The sequence below is a fragment of the Bidens hawaiensis genome, unplaced genomic scaffold (genome assembly GCF_021521415.1).
Source record: "Bidens hawaiensis isolate Kalapana, Puna unplaced genomic scaffold, B.hawaiensis_p1.1 tig00046753_1, whole genome shotgun sequence".
In the NCBI taxonomy this organism is placed as follows: domain Eukaryota; kingdom Viridiplantae; phylum Streptophyta; class Magnoliopsida; order Asterales; family Asteraceae; genus Bidens; species Bidens hawaiensis.
This window is the reverse complement of record NW_027498345.1, coordinates 46,966-64,238: the sequence shown is the minus strand read 5'-3', so window position 1 is coordinate 64,238 and position 17,273 is coordinate 46,966. Positions and strand designations below refer to the sequence as shown.

General features: G+C 34.9%; 1 pseudogene across 1 annotated transcript; it reads right to left on the bottom strand.

Moving 5' to 3' along the window:
- Positions 1-2,176: 2,176 nt before the first annotated feature.
- LOC143596604 (putative WRKY transcription factor 2) lies at positions 2,177-4,749 on the bottom strand (annotated as a pseudogene). The gene is made up of 3 exons (XR_013146740.1): positions 4,350-4,749; positions 4,109-4,259; positions 2,177-2,683 (listed from the first exon to the last, which is right to left on the bottom strand). The product of XR_013146740.1 is annotated as a putative WRKY transcription factor 2 (transcript).
- Positions 4,750-17,273: the final 12,524 nt, after the last annotated feature.

The window sequence follows — 17,273 nt, the reverse complement described above, 5'->3', positions numbered from 1 at the left end:
TTGCATTTCTATGGTTTTTTACTGTATTTGTTGCAATTGGATTATTTTCTGCTACTAGAGAGCTAATACATGAGTGAATTTGCAGTTTTGTGTGTTACGTTAGGGTTGATGATGTTTCGGTTGTGATATGTATGGCTAGCTGGAGTTCATATGGAAGTTACGGGATTGATGCTTGGGGAACTTGTGGATAAGTACATTGTTCGTGTTGTAGATGTGTTTGTGATGTCTCTGAGTGGTACCATGTTTGGTAAAAAGTTAACGAAATAAATTTTGTTAGCTTATTTTTTATCTGGACAAAATGAAATGATCTTTCACTTTAAAGTCTATATATTTTTGTAAAATAGCTGTTAACCTATGAGTTTTGTGTTTATTAGTGTTCATGAGTTTTGAAATTTAGTTGATAATATGTGAGTTTTGTGTTTATTAGTCATGTTGTGTGTAAAATCAAAAATATTGTATGTGAAAAAATACAACAATTTTTATATCTAAGCATAAGTAAATTTGATCATTTGGGACATGTTTTGTATAACAATACAATACGATATAACTATATATCAGGCAATGTATAAGGCTAGGTTTATCTGGCTGTTTTTTAGTAAACAATTTGGGATTAATCTGATGTTCATAACGCTTACTTTCACTGCAGGTCAGCTCATCTTATGCTTGGTGTGTGCTTAAATCATCAATCTCTTTAAAAGGTATTATGATACAAAGTCTGATAGTTGATTCTGTCTACAATTTTGTATAGTATACTCCACTTTAACTATCACAGTATATACCACTTATAACTTCTTGTATAAGCCAAAATGGGTTTATGTCCAAATGAGTAGTTTGTGGTGTGGGTGAAAATGGGTTTATGTCCAAATGAGTATTTTGTGGTGTGGGTGAAAATGGGTTTATGTCCAAATGAGTAGTTTGTGGGGTGGGTGAAAATGGGTTTGTATCAAAACAAGTGATTTTTTGTACGAGTCAAAACGGCCCTGGTTAACTTGCTAAAAATAGTTATACAGTTTAGTTGACAAGTTGACTTTGTGGATAAGTAACTACTTCTTGGACATTTTCATGTAAGAATAACCTGAATAAGTGAGAAAGCTACAAGATCTTGTTTCAAATATGGACAAGGTTCCAATGCTGTAAAAAAAACATTATTATAAAGCTCATAGTTAAGTTCTTCAATTTCAATACGTGCAGTAAACAGGTAAAAAATATTAGGGTTAAAAGTGCATCTTTTGCACATGTTGAAATGAGTTGGGTCTATGATTTTTCCTTTAACATCAATTGGATACGGGCGGGTTATGGGTTTCATGTCCGACTACAAATCAGGACTGGGCGTGTCAGTTGGTTCGGGTAAGACCTAGCGGAGTTGCAACAACTTTTTCGGACAAGAAATAATAGCATAAATAAAAGCAACGCATGAGGTTTTAGTATTTATGCTCTTTTGTTGTTGTTTTTATATTTACATTTAAACATTTAAGTAACTATAACTTTTTTATGCCCAAAACATTGAATATGATATAATCCCATGTGTATTTGATGTAGGTGCTAACGAGAGTTTAGCAAGAACAGAAAATTAAGGAAGATGCACGTAGATTTGCTAAACGAGATGCAACTATTAAGAGATATTCAGTGAGCGTACTTGAGGTAAGTTGACTTACGGTAATCTGAATATAAATTATTGCATGGATTTAACCAACCGACACACTGCCATGCGTCACACGATCATCTTCTTCGTCATTTGAAAAAGTCATCGACCCATCAACCGCATCACCAGCTTCATATTTACAATTCTGCCCCTGCACAACCACTGCCGATGATGTCACCTCCAAATTACTTTCATCATCATCATCATCATCATCATCATCATCATCATACTCAGTATATCCCACCAATAGCAATGCTATGGTAGGGTCTGAGGAGGGTAAGATGTAGACAGCCTTACCTCTATCCCATAGGGATAGAGAGGCTGCTTCCGGTGAGACCCCCGACTCGATAGTAGTTTTGAATCAAGCCTTGGACATAAGACACATAACACTCAATCATCGGGACACCGGCTGATTGGTGCATGTGCCCTTGTCTTTCGGCTATCAACGCCACCACATGATGCCTGATTAACCTTCCGCCACTTTTAACGTTATTTTCACGTGATTAGTAAAATAACGTCAAAATTAGTGCAATTTTACTTTTGCCCACCCAAATTACTTTCTTGCCCCCAATTACCACTTACATCACTCAGCACACTTGATGACCCAATTCCCGATCGACGGTTAGAAACAACTTTTGCGTGATTGTGAGCCCCTTTGTAAATAATCTCAGTAATATGACCCTCGAAAGACTGTTCGACTTTCTTCTTCACAGGGCAATTTGGGTGAGTGCATTTATAATAGCTTCGAGGATATTCACTTCCTTTGACTTGTTTTTGACCATATTTTCTCCAATTATATCCATCATCAGATGATCCACTGCTTATCTTTTGATCTGCATCATTATCATCATGATGTTGTTCTTCATGAGTTTGATCTGAATTGCCATTAAGAGCTTCAAATGGCGCCATTTGTATCTTATTTTCAGTGAAGTTAGAGTGTTTTTGGTCCAGTTCAATCTTTTGAGGCTGAAATTGTTTCTCAGGCTGGAGTAAAGCTTCATTGGTTTGAAAAGATGGTACAGACATAAAAGGTGGATTGACCTAAAAGATCAATATGAACAACAGCATAAAAAGGTGACTTTAAAGTGGATAAGTATCTAAGAGACTTGATACATAAAATTAGTTAATGAGTCAAAAAGGTTCGGGTTGAAATGGGCCAGGTTGACCCACAAACACTTTTATGTCCATTTTTCATGAAAAATAGTGTTGCTTATGACTGGAATCAACATAATAATATACCTAAGAAACTTAATACATCAAATTAGTTAATGAGACAAACGGGTTCGTGTTTAAACGGGTCAGAATGGGCTGGGTTGACCCACAAAACACTTTAATCTTCTTTTATGAAATAATAGTGTGGAAATTTGGAATGGAAATCGACATAATAACGTATATAAGAAACTTAATACATAAAATTAGTTAATGAGTCAAACGAGCTTGATTGAATGGCTCATCTTTATTGCGGGTCAAAAGGGGTCAGGTCAACCCACAACATTTTTTTGTCCTTTTTCATGAAAAAAATAGTGTTAATTATGACTAGAAACAAAATATTTTGTTAGTGGGTCAAAAGAGTTCGGGTCGAAACGAGCAGGGTTGACCCACACTTTTTGTCCGTTTTTCATGAAATAATAGTGTGTTAATTATGACTGGAAACAACATAATAACATATCAAAGAAACTTCATCATCATCATCATCATCATCATCATCGTACTCAGTATATCCCACCAATAGCAAAGCTATGTTAGGGTCTGAGGAGGGTAAGATGTAGACAGCCTTACCTCTACCCCATAGGGATAGAGAGGCTGCTTCCGGTGAGACCCCCGGCTCGATAGTAGTTTTGCATCAAGCCTTGGACATAAAGCACATAGCACTCAATCATCGGGATACTGGCTGATTGGTGCATGTACCCTCGTCTTTCGGCTATCAACGCCACCACATGATGCCTGATTAACCTTCCGCCACTTTTAACGTTATTTTCACGAGATTAGTAAAATAACGTCAAAATTAGTGCAATTTCACTTTTGCCCACCCGAGGGTTTACACATATATACATAATATGCGCGCACCTCAAGCAGGGCGTATATCAAAGAAACTTAATACATAGAATTAGTTTACAGGTCAAACGAGCTTGAGGTTGAAACAAGTCATCTTAAATGCAGGTCAAACGAGCTTGGGTTGAAACAAGTCATCTTAAATGCAGGTCAAAACGAGCTGGGTTGACCTGTCAAAATGAGCCTGGTTGACCGACAAACACTTTTTTTTTCTTTCCATTTTTCATGAAAAAATAGCTTCGTAAAAAACATTATTAAAATAATAACATAAATCTTATGAGTAAAACAATGTAGGGTGACTTTCAACCCATTTCACCCTTTATTTGACCCTTTTGAGATAAAACACACCCCAAATTGACTCACTCACAAATATAAAGTAAAAATAAATTTTGTAATCTATGTTACTTTGCTTACATTGCCACTGGGTATCGGCGCCGAATCTAGGAAAAGTTTAAAGGCAAACGACATGTTATTAGAATCCTCAAAAGCGTTATCTTTACACATATTATTATCATTACTTTTGCCATTTGGAGCAAATTGAAATTTCCCGGTTGTCGGAGAGGTTGAGCCTACAAACAAACCAAATAAAATCATTTATCACCATTAAATATTCATTTTTGAACATTTCAAAATATACATAAGAACGGTGAGTGAGTTTACCAGTGAGTTTGACAGAAAAACGGGTGACTCAAGAAAGGCACTCGGGCTGAATCCAGGTGACACTGTCAAGTATGGTGACTGAGTTTGTTGGTTTTGTGAACCACAAACCGGCTTAATAATATCAGTATTCAACCGAGGTGCATTATGAACCGTTCTAGCTGCCAGCCGTTCAACAAGACCAGCCCGTGGGCCCGCTTGTCCTCTTTGAGTAGCAGCACCGTGTTCTGGCCCAGGAAAGGTGAACCCACTGTTATCATACTTTGCAATCTCGGCCCCGGACCGTGAGCCCGTTTCACCACCCAACATAGCCACAAATAAAGACCGTGGGCTAGGGCTCGGGCTAGGTGGCATCCAGTCTCCAATAATCCCCCACCATGATCACCAAAACCACCCATCAAAAAACAGCTAAATTACTTTAACTGCAAATGTACCACCTCTGACATCATCAGTTTTTGGTCATTTAGAGTAAATAACAAAAATCTATTTTTTTTCAGAATAACAACAAATAAACCTAAAATTTCCAATTTTGGTTGACAATTAACCACAAATCATTGAATCAAACACCAAAATGAAGTGGGTAGAACAACGACATTAATTTAAAATAAAATAAAATAATAAAAATTGAATTTTGCCCAAATTTGCAATCGATGATTAAAATCATAATCTGTAATCAAAGATCTGTACTGAAAACTAGAAAAAAATCAAACCATTTTTATCATACAAACAATCAAATAAACGAAGAACACGGAACCCTAATTTCAAAAAGTGATTTAAGAAACAAACCTGATAACAACTGACGAACAGTCGATTGTAAGCTGATAACAAATAGACCCTTGTGCGTCGGGTGATCAGTTGTGATCAATCCGATTAAACAAGTGATAAAAATAATAATATTTTGTAACCCTTTTTTTCCACCTTTGAAGACAGATTTAATTGCAGGAATAAATCATGATTTATAAATGTATGGTTTGTTGGGGAAGGGCCGAAATGATTGGGATTTTAAGGGTATACCAGAGAGTGAATTTTTGAATAAAGGGCAAAACTAGTCATTTAGACCGGTCGCTATGAGGCTCCAAAGGCTGAGCTGGCGGGCGTCGATGGACGCCGAACACCGCAGTGGGGCGCGGTTCTTCGTTGGGCGCCGATGATTTGGTGGTTCAAGCGGCCGGCGCGGATGAGGCTTGGATGGCGGGTCCCTCTCTCTATATATATCTCTCAAACACACATACATACATATGTATATATGTATTAAAGGGGCTTCGAAGCCCCCCACACCATAGAGGGACATCTTTCGAGTGGGGCTTCGAAGCCCTCAGTGCCCACGTGGCGCTGATGTGGCACTGGGTAGGGGCTTCGAAGCCCCTCACCATAGCGACCAGTCTTATGTTTTTTCAGCGGTTGTACTTTAGCAAACTAAATACTAAAAGTTCTTACTTTATGTTTTAAAACTCTATCATGATATGTTCTTTGGCACAAACCCAGTTAATTTTTTCGTCAAATCTGGTCAAGTGCAAAGCATAAGAGGGTAATTTTGTAATTTAATATATTTATTTAATAGTTAAAAAAATATATATATATATTATACTTATCCCTCTCTCTCTCTATTGTTTCTTTTCTTTCACCCTCTCTGCATCACAACCACACCACCAGACCGCAACCACACATCGAGGGTACCATAACTACTACTGGAAGCTCCACCATAACCACCGTCGGAACTCCGCCATTATCTTCGCCAGAAGCTTCGCCATGACCGTTTCCGGGGAGAACCACTCGCGGGTTTGGAGGAGGATATCAAGACATGATAGCTAATTGTATAACAATAACCTTAACCCTAACTGTAACCCTAGATCTAGGGTTTGAATTGACAGATTAATCGAAGTGGTAATACAAAATTAGGGTTGATCGGGTTAATAATATGGATTGGTGATGTGATTTTGGGTCAATTAGAGTGTAATTTGTGTGATATTATGGGTCAATTGAATATGCAGATGGAATGGATATGAATATGAAATTGAGATTATGAAATGGTTAGATTGGATAAACAGAGATGGTGAAAGAAGAGAAACAGTAGAGAAAATGAGAAAGAGACGAGTGAGTTTAGTATATTTTTATTCTTTTTAACTATTAAACTAATATATCATATTACAAAGCTATCCTCACGTGCTTTGCACTTAATCATATTTAACGAGTAAAATTAACTTCGTTAGTGTCAAAAAACATAACATGATAGAGTTTTGAAATATAAAGTACAACTTTTGGTATTTTGTTTGCTAAATGACAACCACTAAAAAACAAAAACATAAATAACTAGTTTTGCTATTCTGTCTTAATTTTAATTGATACATAAAAGGTCACAAATCATACAAAATGATGTAATATATATTGAACATATTTTTATTTTTTTATAAATATCTTAAGTAATAATAATAATAATAATAATAATAATAATAAAGTTTGTCTAAATATATGACAAAATTATGTTTTTGGTCAATGACTTAGCTAAGGCTTATGATATCAGATTTTAATAAATATCTTTATATTCAATGTTATTAAATGTTGTTTCATGAAACTCGATCTACGAATACTTGTAATTATACATATTACTCTTGGAATAATGTAGCGCTTACTTGGTACATTATGTGATATAATTTAATAAAAATAGACTCGTGTTGTTTTTAATGAAAATTACTTTTTTAAATTATTTTATTTATACTTAGAAGAAAAATATCAATGAAAGGATTAAAAAAAATTATCAAACAATGTAATGTTTAACTTTGTATATTATATAAAGAATCTTTTTCTTGTTTTTTAACATATTAAAATATTTTTTTACGACAAATGGATTACAATGATATTACGCCAAAAATACCAAAAATTACCATTAAATTTACGTTTTTTAAATATAAAAAAATTATGTGTACGTTTGACAATGAAGTTAATCGATTTATCAAAAAGTCAATATTTTTCTGTAATCAACGTTATAAATGTTACCAAATTGTATTGTAATAATCATATTCACTATTATTACAATACAATTTGGTAAAAAGACTAAATGTACCAAGTAAGCGCTATATTATTCCAAGAGTAATAATCGTATTCACTATTATTACAATACAATTTGGTATATCTATAATATATATAACCTCTTAAATCCTACGTGTCGCGCGCAGGTCGCTTCCCACCCCCTATGAAGTCACCAGATTGTTTCGTTTGTAAATAGTGAGTTCTCATTTATTTAACCCGGTTTATACTTGTTTACCTTCAAAATATACCTTTACACGGGTCATAACAATCCTTAACACTTTACACTTTTCTCAACCCCTAAATCATCCCACAACCGCCTATCCTTCCTCATGTTGCTTAACTTTGGTCGTCTCCACCACTGTAATCGATCATGATGGGCACCGAAGGTGGTTCGCCGGAGGTCACTCTGCAAACATCCATGAGCAATTTCACTGTGGAGGTTCTCTAGGCGCTTCAAATCGTAATCTAGATTCGAGGATTCAATCTCAACAGGTAAGTTATTTTTCTTTCAGTTATCTCTTAATTGGATTCGTTATTTTTTATTTTAATTGAAGATAAATCGATATGTATTAGGGCTGTGCAAAGTAATAAACCCGACCCGACCCATTAGAGGACCGGCCCGACCCGAAGACCGACATAAAAGGATTTTAGAGACTCGAGTATGAACTGAAATGGATAATTGGGTATCGGTTATTAGCATATACGATCTCTCAGTTTGCAAGCAGGACCGACCCGATTCTTTGCTTCACTATGGCAATTGATTATGGTATTACTGAAGCAAAGAAGATCTGGATACAAGTCAATTACAAGCTCCAGATGATTTATACATACAAACATCTCTTTATCAGGTAATTTTTGTTCTTTTATGTTCATGCAAGATCATTATTTTTTCGGAAATTTGAAGTGCGTGTTGAATTTGGTGCACGATTCTTCCTTATTACTTGATTAGTACAATGTGATTTCACAATTTTGGTGCTTAATTGATTATCATAGGCCTGATTTATTGTTCGATTCAGTATGTCCGCCAACTGTTTGATGAAATATCTTAATGAATATCTAATGGATATGAATGAACTAATGAAACTGATTCGCCAATGAAACTCAAAATCGGTTATTCGGTTTTCAATGGACCCGACTCGAAACCTATTGGGAATGAAATTAAAGACCGACTTTATAATTTTGTAAATAGGGCCGGTCCGAGTTTGGGTTTTCTCGGGCCGGTTCGTCGGGTTTTTTCGGACCAGACCTAAACGTGCACACCCCTGATATGTATGATTCATCTTTGTTTTTTAAGCAAAATAGGGTTCATTTAAAACATGTAACTGTATCATTCTTGCATAAGATGTGGTAAATTTATTTCCTCATGTTTTTAATCATCCTGCACGTATTTTTTTAGCTGTTGTGTTGATTTAGTGATTAAGATTATAATATTAATACTTCATCCTTCATCTTAAGGTGTCATGATAATACCTTTATACTGTTATACCCATTTCCATTTTTTTAATTTTTAAAATGCAATGCCTCAATCCCGGTGCCTCACTTTGGACGTTGGATTTACTCATAAACACAGTTCTAAATACCAGAGAAAATTAAAACTTCCGTGGAATAATATTAAAAGTCAACCATTCATTACAAACATTCATAACTTGTCTTTTTAAAACATAACATAGCATGTAATATCAAAACATCATAACAGATCTTTAGATGCCAGCCTCTTCCAATCCTGCCATGTGTCTCCCTCAAGCTAGCCGTTGCAATCCATTCACCTGCGTGCATACTAAAAGTCAGTTACGCTGAGTGAGTTCTAGTTATTCAGGAAACATACAAAACATTCACATACTTACATACATATATATCCGAAGATGCACATTACATACTTAGCCTGTTACCTTTCGTTCATTCATACATACATAATTATCTTTACATTTTAAAAAGCATTTCGCCCTGTAACCTTCGCATATATTATTAGGGTATGCAACCCTGTAACCTTCGCATATATTATTAGGTTATGCAACCCTGTAACGTTCACATATATTATTAGGGTATGCAACCCTGTAACCCACCTTCCACACGTCCTATAACCGTTCATAACTTTCTTTATGTAGACATACTTTCATACATACTTGCATCATTACGTACTTTCATACATATCCCATGGTAGGATTACTACACATTACATTCCATGTCGAATTGTGCAATATCCGAAGATCGTTCACGCACCGACAAATATTCATTCATAACATCCGTACATACTATCACATCAATCATTATAGCATACATTTACCATTTAAGGTAAGTGTATTAACATTCACATTGAGTATGCACACAGCCCCGAAAACATAATAAGGGAATGATGGGGCTAGAAACTCACATGTATCCGGTTCCGTTCACCGTTAATGGTTATTCCTCTCTTTAACTAAGCTCGGATAACTGTACATTAATTATAAGTATCAATATTTTCCCTAGTCGCATTATTTAGGTTTCCGCAAAAATGGTTATGTCTGGTCTATTCTAATGGCCTTACGAATCATTGTATCCCTATGCATGACCTTGTATTCGAACAGGCATGAGTTAGGATACATTTGTATTCTATGGAACTTGTATTTGAGTGCCTTGTATTCGAGTGTACCGATTGTATTCGAACGACCTATTATACGTGTTGTTATGTGTTCTAAGGCAAGTATTCGAATTTGGGGCCTCATTAGAATACTCCTGTATTCGATTAGTCATGTATTTAGAATACAACTTATATTCGAATACCTTGTATTTGAATGGACAAGTGTTTAGAATACAAACTGTACTCGAATAAGCCACACTTGTTTAACCTTTCTTTCTATATTCGAATAAGAGCTATTATGCGAATACAGAATGCATGTGAATACATAATGTATGCGAATACATGGTGTATTCGGATACATAATGTATGCGAATACATAGTGTATGCGAATACACTGTGTATTCGAATACACATTGCATGCAACCACTTAGTGTATTCGAACACATATTGTGTGCGAACACTTAGTGTATTCGAACACACATTGTATGCGAACACTTAGTTAGTGTATTCGAATACATATCGTATGCGAATGTCGTGTATAAGCAATCTTGTATTCGAATAGGTTAGAATACTCATGAGTTTTCTTTCTTGTCCTTCTTTCTTTTCTGTATTCGAAACGCACTTGTTTTGGCCTTCCAATACCATCACTCGAATACTTGTTTCGTTCGTATACAATCCACTGTTGGGGGGTTTTATCACCTTATTCACATTTTCCTTTCATACACTACCATCCATTCACGTAGTTGAGTGTTATATATCTTCCTAAAGGTTTTCGCTCACCATAGGCCCAACGTTATCTTTCTTGGCAATAAAGTTTGGACCATTATCGTTATCGAATCGTTCTTAGGCTAGATCTAGGGTTTTCACATAAACCATATATACTAACGAATTTGTTTAATCCATTGCTATCATCAAGTTTACGTTTTTATAGTACATCTATACCCGATTTGCTCTAGGGCTACGTTTTAAAGCAAACCGTTCTTAAAAACATAACCTTAATGAGTAAAAAACATACCTTTTCGCGTTTAAAGGCTACGGTTAGCTTTGATATGCAACGATAAACTTGTATGTTGCTTGTATAGTCAAGATCTATAAAGATCTAAGCTTGGTTTTGGTCTTGGATCCTTGGCCGATTTCAAGAGATAGTTCGTGTGTGTTTTAATTTATGTAGGGAGGCTAGGAGATGAGAAATGAGGGTTTTAGGGAGGTTTAAGGAGTAGTTATACTCCCTTAAGCCCATGGACCTAAGGCATATCACCACCTCTTAATCCATATTTCACTAACCAAGTCCATACTATTCTTTTATTTAATCTTACTTAAATAATAACTCACATTTAAACAAATAAAATTCCTTTATTTATTATTATCAAATTTTTGATGTTACATAAAAGCTGTGATTGGAAACGAAAGTATGCAGCATGAAAAGCAGTAAATATGAGAAAAGCTATGAAAAAAGGAAGCCTATACCCACCCGCCTGGAAGTGATAAAAATCTCTCAAACACATCAACCAATGGACATGTAAATTATTATTGAATTAAAAGTGGGATCATATGATTTGTTATGCTTTGTTTGTGTTACAACAACTTCTTTTGGCTGTCGTGTTTTGAAGTACAATCGTTGATCTCCATAAGTATTACTAATTATATCGTTTTCTATTTTGCTTTACTCGCTCCTGCAAGAATATCAAGTGTCTTTGACGGGTCAATAGACGAGTAGTTTCATGTTGAATTGTTGAATAGGTGTCAATATATTGTGTTTTGCCCAACATCTTGACACTATACCGCATAATTATAGGTGTCAATGTTCTACTTGGGCCGGCCCACTTATATGTATGGACATATGGTTATATAACATAGAAGAATTATGTTATTTGACCCAATTAAGATCGAATAGAACTCAACTTAAGTTTTTTATTGGTCGTTTATCCATTGTTTTAGGTGGGGGGTTGTGTGACGGGTCAATAAGTACTTAGGATGAAACATGCCATTTTATTAATGCGTTGAGATGGCTTAGATGGGTTGGAAAAGATCTGGTTATATTAAATGTCAATCGGTTTGACCAAGCTTGGACAGTGAGAGGACATTTGCTATCATGTGCAAACAGAAGTGCGAAAAGAAGATAGTTTCAAAAAGAAGTGAGAGGACATGCGTATGACTTTCGATTCGTTGACCTTATATTTTCCTTTTAGCTAAATTATTGTCTAACCTACGTTTTTATTGCGTGTACTGACACCGACTGAATTCATGTCGCGTCCCTGCTACATCATGCGCATGGAGAGTCGGATTCAAAGCTCAAGTTTCTTGAAAAACATAGCTGTGAGGTGAATTTTGGTTTCATGGCTTTGGGCTTGACACCTTCGGCAGGTCCTCTATAAAGGTCTGTGTGTTCATCTCATTTTGACAATATATTGGCACATTTTTAAACCATATTTTATAATTTTGACAAGTCAGGGTCAACTTCATCTTATGTTGACTGAGTAAACACATAATATTTAACGGGCTAGCTTTAGATTAAGGTTTCTTTGCAAACTGGTCATTTACTTATCAAGGGTATTTCTGATATTAGGTATTTTCGGGTCACAAGCTTAAAGGTTATTGCAAATTGAACAAAAATATATTTTTGACATTTTGACTTCTCACATGTAAAACTGCAGGTAGCACAAAAAAATGCATGTTTTAATTTTGTTTAAGCAAACTGAAATTCTTATTTTTATATATAGTGTAATTAGTTTTTAGCCCGCGTGTTATGTGGGTTACTTTTTGTTTTTTTTAATAATTTTTTTAATTATTGTTTATTTATATTTTTCATGTAGGATGTGTTTAGGTATTAAACTTAAAGGTTGTATGAACTTATAAAATATGTTTTATTTATTAGCTGTAGTTAAAGTATAGTTTGTTTTGTTTAAATCTCAAATGGGTCTCATTTATCTAGTAGTTAACGTGACCCAACATTTTGTTATTTAAGATGCGAATTTTCGTCTTAATATACATGAATGCATAAAGAAATTTATATGGTTTGTGTTATTTTCGTTTGTATTGAGTTGTTACGGTTCGTTGGTGATGTAGAACGTATATGTTGTTTAATGGATCACCAAAAATGGGCTCTTATGTGTTTGTCATTAATGTAGCCCAACATTTTGTATTTTTTTTTTTGTTTAAAATATGTATTTTGTGCTTGACAGTGAATTGAGCTTTTAATAAATTGACGTATTTGAATTTATATAGATTATTTATAGTTCCACGTATATCTGAAATGGGTACGTCACGTGTTATCATTTCATTTTTGGGTGAATTATTAATTTATTATATTTTTTCTAGTATGATGTTTAATTTGTGTTTTCATATTATTTTGTATTTATTTGTTGTATATATAGTTTTTTTAGTTTAGTTATTGTTGTGTATTAAAAGAACATTTAATTTTTTAATTAGATCTTATTCTTATTAAATATAATAGAAGTTATACTAGTTTATAAATTATATTAACGAAAATGTTATGATCATATGTAAAAATTAAGTTTTTAAACATTTATTTTTTACTAACAATGTATACGTTTTATATATTTTTATACATAAATTTTTGGTATTATGAAGTTTTGTAGATTTATTTCTTTTTTATATTTTAAAATGGGTAATAATTGGAAGCCGTCATTTGAAAGTGACGCTATAATGATAATAAACCATCTTGAGAAAATATTTTCTCTCATTCTTTATCAAATCATTCGTTTCATATAACAATTAGAAACCCTAAGTTAATAGTCTCCTTAATTATGACGAATTTTGTTGTTAAGTGGAAGTTTTTGTCACACCCCATTCTCGGCCTGGGCGTGTGACCAACATTTGGTATCCTTTTTTGTAAATAAATCAGAGTTACGGGTTTGTGCGGAAATAAATTTGCGTGTATTAAAATATTAATATTAACATATCAAAAGACGAGATTATAAAATACTGGTTTAATGTTTACAAAAGATTACTTGATTTATACAAACCACCATTTACATATTTTAAAGTTTATCAAAATGATCTGAGCCATCAGATCGCCTATTCCAACTTCAATTCTTCAAGCGGCTAACCTTCATTACCTGTAAAACAGTTTGAAAATACGTCAGCAACACATGTTAGTGAATAAGCTGACGCATAAAATATTTTATTTATTTAATTACCCCTCGAGATGTAACTTCGGTCTCGGCCCATCATGGCTTAGGAATAATCAAGTTAAAACATAAAACACAATTACAAACTTAAGCTCTACTCGAAACCGATCAGCAAAACACCGCAACGTTTGAGATTACTTAGCTACCATCAGTATACACGTGATTACTCTCTCTCGGGCGTAACTTAGTTCCAACCCATCGTGGTGGAGGCATATAACCAGGTGTGGCGTGGTGTGCCCACCGTCTAGCCACATATGTAAGGATCCAAACAAACGTACACGACAGCCTGAGGGCCAGCGATTACTTTTGTTTATAATGTTTTAGAGATACGTAATCTCATGTAATCAATTTATTTGACTCGATAATACAAGTTTATAAAAGTTGGGCGTATTCACCTTTTAAAGGATCAGCTTCACTTTACTGATCGGTCTTTCTTTAGCTATCTCAGACCTATATTACGAGTATAACCTTTTGTTAATACCAGATCTTTAATCCGGCTTAAGACCTTTAGTCTCTTTGGTACAATCTTTACCTCGATTATATTTTCTTTTTAAACCTTTGGTTAAAATATACTTTCTTTCTTTTACAAGTTTAAAACCTTTAGTTTAACTTGTTTTACTTTTCTAAACACTACGTTTATTCTTCTCGAAAAAACATATACTTTATTTCTTTCTTTATTTATTATTTAAAATTTATTTAAATAATAACTTATATTACAATACAAAGAATTATATATTATAACTTTCTTTTTATTTCTTTGTTTTATATTTTCTTTACTTTATACTTTTGTTTATTATGAGGTATTGAGTATATACTCGACTAAGGTTTAAACCTTTTAATATTATATTAATATTTTATTCGAGCATTATCCCCACCTTGTTTGGCTTATTATACCCTAGACACTTGAGCAGCATTTCGACATCTTTACATTTTCTTGGGATTCTTGATCAACTTCTCTTTGGCACGCAATCCAATGCACGCCGGTCTTCAACACTCGTCGGTACGTACTTCGAGGCAGAACGTTGGGTCGTCTCGGGATGGCACGCACTTTGAGATAATATTGTTGGTGTGTGTCATGAACTTCGAGGTATCATCGGTTTATGGCACGGCTTACGAGGAGGGTTGGTGGCTCGCAGAACGAGGTAGTGAGAGAGAGAGAGTGTTTCTGGAGAGAGAAAGAGTTTTGAATTTGGTGTGAGCAAGAATAAAGGGCTTGATGCCCTATTTATAGGCTAAAATCGGGTTTCCATCGCGATACGCGATGGTCCAAGAGATGTAACATCCCGTTTTCTCGTTTCGTATAATAAAATAAAATATGAGTTATTAGGATTCGGACTTGTTTTGGGTTAAGTAATATGTGTATTGGACTTGGGTTAAAAAGAAAAGGAGGAAAAGATCATGGGCTTAAGCCCATGACCCATGACAGAATTACTATAATTAACCATTAATTCATCAATTCTCATCCATTCCATACACCACCCAAAACACACACTTAAGTTTTCTCTCATATATCTTTCTCTAAACCGAAACAAGGAAGAAGAATCGATTCCAACTCGAGGTAATGATAGTGTGATATTGTATGGACCCAAATCTGCAAGATCTAGTCGCGAAACGACGAGCCAACACCCTAAACCGTTAAAGTTATGAGATCCGGATGGAATTGGGTATGAACCGATCAAAATATGAGCTTAGGGGTCACCCTAGCTCAGATATGGATCGAACGGATGAAAAACGGTGAAAAACGATGGAAAACAACTAAGATCTCGCTTTTTCGGCGAGATCCCGGTTTCTGACATTTTCTGACCTAACCCTAGTTCATTAGCGGAGACATAACGAATTAACAAGCAATTCGTTATGCCCATTCGTTAAGAAGAGATAATTAATTAGAAGCAGTTTGGTAATGGGGAACTGACGAATGAACCCACAGTTCGTTATAAGGGCCAGTTCGTTATAAAGGTTCAATTCGGTATACAGACCTGTTCGTTATAAGGTTCAGCTCGTTATAAAGGTTCAATTCGTTATAAAGTCCATTCTTCAAGAAATAATGAATGAGCCCCATTCTTTAAGGAACTGGATAACAAACTAAACTTTGAAAGAATGACAGAAAGGTCCTTGGACTTATGATAAAATGGAATAATTACAAAGAAGCTCTCGAACTTTATGAAGTAGCAAATAAAATAATAAATTAGAATTCTAATGAAAAATGTGTTAATGGAAATAAAATTTTTCTAAACTGACCTGGCAGCTCGACCCCAGCCAAGGGCTCTGCCCCTTGGACCCTGCTAGGGGCTGCCGCCCCTAGAACTCGCTGCCAGGGGCGCTGACCTCGGACCCTCGTTCGTTATGGGTTATAATTAAACTAGAAATACGATATGGGTAGTGATAGTTAATTGATACGTGTAATTGTAATACAGTTAGTCACACACAGCTAAAGAAAGGAATAACCATTAATAGTGATTGTAACCACATTCAGGTGAGTTTCTAGCCCCACTTCCTTGTTATGTTTTCAGGGCTGTGTGCATACTCGATGTGATAGTTAATACACTTACCTTAAGTGGTAAGTGTATGCCTTGTATGACTTATGTATGAATGAATGCTTGACGGTGCGTGAATGATCTTCGGATATTGCATGTACCGCCAAGTGGTAGTTTAAAGATATGATTGCTATATATGATGTATGAATGATGTATTATGTATGGATGATTGATAGTACGTAAACGATCTTCGGATATTGCACGTATTGTTAAGGAAAGTGTGTAAAGAAAGGTATGGTATGGTTGCACGGAATAAAGGGACCAGACCCTAATAATATCTGTAAGGATAGGGACCAGACCCTAATAATATCTGTGAGGATAGGGACCAGACCCTAAAAATATCTGTAAGTGTAGGGACCAAACCCTAATAATATCTGTGATGTTGTGGATCAGACCCTTATAATATCTGTGAGGTTATAGGGCGGAAGGCTCTTTAAGTAGTATGGATAGTTATGTATGTACTATGAAGGTAAAGAAAGCATGAAGAATGATTGTATGAACGTATGTAAGAAAGTAATGTGAACAGGTTAAGTATGAATGGTGTACACACCTTCGGGCATGTGTGCAAGTATGTGAACTAATTGTATGTTGTATGATTAACTAGAACTTTCTCAGCGTAGCTGACTTTAAGTATGCACGCAGGTGAGTAGAAT